Consider the following 5,668-nt stretch of genomic DNA (forward strand, 5'->3'; position numbering starts at 1 on the left):
TGTGATAGTTTTCAAACAACTTTCATGTTTACTATGCTTTTCTTGCTTTGGAGATGTTTGCGACTCCCCACATTGGCTTCGCTGATGGTGCTTACCATAGTACCCAGAACTTATCATCCGTGGCATGGGCTATTTATGACCCTAACGGTGAGTTGATCGACCTTCAAGGTATCTGTCTGGGTCGCAAAACCAACAACATTGCTGAATACAGTGCGGTCATCGAACTGTTGTCAGAAGCCATCGCTCTGGGCATTAGAGAATTCATTGTCAACCTGGATTCACAGCTTATCATCCTTCAACTTGACGGGAAATATTCCATCAAGAACCCTCAAATATTAAGAATGTATCAGCGTATCCATCTATTGGAAAGGCATTTTGATTATATTACATATCATCATATTCCTAAACGCATGAATCCATTGACAGATACATTAGCTAATTACGTGTTGAATAGACATTTACGAAACATGTAAAATATAAAACAAACCATTTGTACCATAATAGACAGGAAAATACAATATATATATATATATATATATGGTGAGAATTTTTTATACATCAGAACCCAAAAAAAAATAATATGTTTCTAAAATAACATCGGTCGCTCGCAAGCCTCACACATCCATGGCACGCAGGCCTAAAAAATATGTAAGTGCTAGACCTAGGAACTAATCAGCATGGTGATCATGGTAGCATGAGACGGCTCATGCAACACAAGTCAGCAATCAATGGATTCGATCTGAGACTCCCACCGTGTGTCTCTGGTACTAATGAGGAATGTCTCCTACCCAGGTATACTCCGGGATGCCACGAGTTAACCCCTCAAAGTTCCTACATCTACATTAACAAGAGAAATGTTATAAGCACATATATACCAAAAATGATTAAAAAATCTCAAAATTAGAAAAATTGATTTTTTACCTTTGTCATCGAAGTCCTCTCCATCTCGTAAGGGCATGTCTGGATCTCCAGGGAAATTAGTGCCATTGTATGGCTAGTCCTCCATGACGATCTTCTATTGTCGTAGCCATGAAAAGAATGCAGGTCGGTATGACATATGCTGACCCCTAATGATCTTGGGCATCAAATGGCTCCAGTGGGCCATCCGCGGATCGTGTGGCATAGGAGGATCTACCTCAGTCAGCTGATACTAGAACAACGGTACTCATTCCAGGAAGAAGGTCACAAGTACAGATTTGAAGCAAAATTGATTCAGATTCCCCGCCTTGGCTTTGGACAACTGGTGCTTGATGTTCATCTTCATGGCCTCTGCCTAGTTCAAGATCGTAGGAGCTGTGCAGTCAATAGAATAAAGGAACTTTGACTTCTTAGACTCATGTTCCAATTGGGACCCCGCCACTCTATTGATAGTCAACAGAAGCACCCTCAGTGTCAAATCCCGCACATTGGAAATCTCAATCTTCCCACTCTTGGATTTCAAGGCCTCAGGGCAGTGTTCAACAAACAAGGAAGATATGCTTGCCCCAATTAGACGTGACCCATACAAGTTCACCAGCTCCCCTTCGCAGGATAGTCCAGTGCTGAAGTATATATCTGAAGTTTCCAACTCTAGCTCCTAGTCACCAATGACAAAAATTTCCCGATTAGTGTCCTAAAGACTAATCAGATATCGAAGCAACTCGGGTTGAGCCCACATCCCTAGTGTAAGAAAGAATTTGAGAAGCCCGCAAGCCCTCAAAGCCTCCAGGCAATTTGGGTCATTCATTGCCTGGGTGTCAACATCTTCATGTTCCCAGTCTTTCCAATCCACCATTTTCAGTGATTCTCTCCTGCAAAAGCCATTAATTTGAGTCAATAATCATCCTTAGCACATAAAATTTAAGTTAAAACGGTCAGTTTTTTAGAAAATAGGGTTTTTCCCTATCGACGACACTGGTGCGCCTGTTTTAAAAACAATTGTGCTGATCGATGTGGATGGCTTTGTTAATCACCCTCGGCTGGCATGATTTCGTTCCCAGAAATCGCGCTGACAGAGGGCGAAAAAGATTTTCAAAAACTCCTTAAAAATCTTAAAAAGTGGCTAAAAGCAAAAATAAAGAACATAAAAATGGAGCTCAGGGCTTCAACTGTTACCTGGAACTGGCAGCTCATCGATTGACCTTCCGGATCTCCTGCAATATGCTCCAGAACAATTAGGGCAAAAGTGAGTAAAAAGTATTCATGGCAAAGGTAAAATGGTAAATGGAAAAAATATATTTACTTTTCCCCTTTTTATTCATTTTTTCATGAAAATATCAGGTTTTTGTAAATATTTTGACCTATTTTGCCTCAAGGACTCGATAATACACTTTGCCTTACTTATGCAGTGGTAGGTGATGGATTTTCGACGATGATGATGAGTCACAGTTCAACTCTTTTCTCGACTCGTTAAAATCAAATATTGTTGAGTATTTTTTCCTTTTTCACTTGTTAAAGAGAATAAAAATGGGGGGTCCGCTTTCAGCTCTTTTCCAACCCTTTAAAAGTGAAAAGATGGCCAAGCCATTGTCGTTTCGAACTCGTTAACGGATGTGAAACGTCGTGTGCCAAGTATAAGTTTACCCCATTTCCGGGCTAGGAGGCATTATTTACGAAAAAGGTACTCCTTGACTGAAATGGTCAAGCAGTTCTCTCAAGTATTGTTTTCTACCTTTTCGGGCTCAAGAGACACAAATGTACAAAAGGAGACCATGCGGAGTTTTCTTTTACGTGTCTTTTTCAAACTCTCTAAGCATGAAAAATATATCAAGTTACACCTTTGTCGGACTCGTTAAGCTATTAAAATACATCGGATTCATCAACATGACGAACATGAGCATCTCCTTCCTAGGGCTCATTAAACTTACTAGGTCAGATTCGTCCGAAGCATGAACTTACAATGCAAGCATATGTTATCCCCTTCAAGCTTGCGATTAAAAAATTAATTGGAGTACCTACCAGAAATGGTGGGGGAAAATTTGGAAATCTATTAGTCATGTCGACAACTCACTCTTGAACATGACACTCTTCTCTTCATGTCAGGTTGGGACATCCGCCTTTGTATTATTGACCTTCCTGGGTTTGGGCCATTCATTTTTGCCTTCCATTTGATCTCTACCATGTCATCATGACAACTGATCCTATGGATCCAAAAGTTGTCAAACTTCCAGTTGTGTCGCCGACATGTTCAAGAGTTGTCCTTCTACAGTTACACTTACCTCTCATTCTCTGTATCATCCAAAATGATTTTGCATCCTCTCGTCTCGCATCGATGATGTGGGATTCATTATGGCCCTCCTTCGACACGGTCGCTTTCTGTCGAATTCAACTCATTATCTGGGAAGTTTATCGAGAGACTCCCTTCCAGTACCTTAGAGCTTGCATGCCCTAATGGCAAGTTCTTCACACTCGACGAAAAGTTCACATCATTGGCTTTTGATCGAGTGATTTCACGGGTGTTCGACTTCAGTTCCTCTACTCACATTCTGTGGATTGTACTGTTAGTACCTTAAGGACCATTGTCATTATTGGTGGTTTCTCTCACGCTTGTTAACTGTTTACATCATTGACTGGTAATCAAGTGACTTTCTAGCATGTTCAACGTCAACACATCTATTCACATGCTAGAATCTGTACTTTGATCGGGTCGTGTTGGAGCGCAAGACCCTGGACTCAAATCACAAAAGTCTAGGTTGCGAAGTGATGTGACATGGTTATGATGATATGCATGTCTCTCTCAGATGGTTGGTTGTGACCAGACCATGAGTTATCATATGTGATCCTTCTCATTACTGGATGGCTGCGACCATACCTTGGTTTCGTTATGATCCTCCTTGATGGATGGTTGTGCCCATACCTGGATCCATTTACATGATCATTCTTTGGATGGTTGCGTCCATGCCACGATTAATGTATCATTTGACAGAGATATTAGTTTATGTATATGTATATGTATATGTACTTGCTTGCAGGTTTTCCGACGGTAGACTACAATTCCTTGCACTGATTTATAAAGCATTTCATCCCTCACTCTAGCTCGACCTTGTCATTGTCCCTATACTCCCCATTCCTTGATCATGGAGGACCTCTACAGTGAACCCCGCATGCTTTTCCTTCATGAAGAAACTCCCATTGTGTCCATCTTCATGAGCAGATAAATTCCCTTTTGCATCATTTCCCCTGAAATTTTTGTTTTTCCCATTTTACAAGACAGACACTAATGACCCTTGTCTTCTCCACACCGATGTGTAGAGATTAGCACTACTCCTCGTGCCAATCAGAGTGACTGAGCTGTGTTCCAGTCATGCCTGTCGTATTATGGAAAGTTTTCTAAATTAGGAGCCAAAGCTTCCAACTCTAGAAGCTTCGTAACGGAACTTTGGTAAATGGTTTCGCCGAATGGGGTCGAGGATGACAGTTTGGTCTCCTTTACCCTATAATGATGGGAACTATCTCAAGGGATAAGACCTTCTCCCATGAGAAGAGGATCCATTTCCCATCCATTTTTCCTATATAAACCTCCCTTCTTCCCAAGCACAATCTAGTTAGAGTGTTGATCTTAGTGTGCTTCTGCTATTTTGGTTTAGAGTAGACAACAAGCTATTACTAGTTGTAGCTATCTAGTTGTGTGAGGGAGAAGTGTGATTTGGTTTGGAGTGAAGCCTAATGGGAAGATCTTTAAAACTATTGTTGATTGAGTCCATCATGGAATGCTAGCAGAAGTGTGTGGGAACTTGGTCTTGTTAGAGGAGGACTGTAATGTCAAGATGAATGATTGTAATCTCTCTTTGATATTAATATATGCAACTATCAATTGATTTCCTACATGTTTTGTAATATTACATATTCATGGATTAATGTTTCTTGACTTGTTAAGTAGGTTGAATTACAATTTGTCTATTATCATGTTTGTTATCTGTTGTTATTTACTTGTTTCAGGTGCTTGAAGAACGAAGCAGGAGATAGTTGGAGTGAGCAAGCGAGGACATCATCAAGCAGGATAAGCAGACCAAGAGGTAGGCCCTCTTGATTGATTCTAACCTAAAGAAATATTCCTTAGAATGTATCTGTTGTGGCTAGACCCATTATCGGGCTAGAGGAATTCGTTCGTGTCCGCACTTATAATTTTACTTCACCATAGGCTGCTGCCAGAGTACAGACCTGCTGTAATTCCTACCTTTGTAGGTACCCAACATTCAAACTCCCATAGGAAAGTTATTGAGATGAGGCATCATAATTTGAATGACATCGATGAGAAACCACGTGGACACATTGAAAAATTAGTCCAAGGAATGATAGAATATAACCACTCTTCTTCTGAGCAACAATCAAATTTTGGTAAATTAGATGACGACAAATTCTTACGCCATAATAATATTAATCCTAGAGAAGACATGGATTTTCTGTAGGCAAATCGTTTAGTGATGACTTTTATAAGTTCTTCACACAAAATCTTGTACAGTTTTCTAAAAACAATTACTGATGTGTTTAAAGGCTTTGCAACATTCTAACTAAAATTGAAATTAGTTTGTGTTCATTGTATACAGTGTTTCTATTATACTAATATCGGGTAAATATACTCACCTAGAATAACTTACTTCCCGCCTGGTTTGAGAGTTCTAATCGCAAGAGTTCTGAAGGAAAACTGTGTTCAAGCTCGATGGAAAATGGGGAGCAGTTTTGTAGGAAA

Source organism: Pinus tabuliformis, chromosome 8 (genome assembly GCF_031772625.1).
Source record: "Pinus tabuliformis cultivar Carrire ecotype Pingquan chromosome 8, CPIR1, whole genome shotgun sequence".
NCBI classification, from domain to species: Eukaryota; Viridiplantae; Streptophyta; class Pinopsida; order Pinales; family Pinaceae; genus Pinus; species Pinus tabuliformis.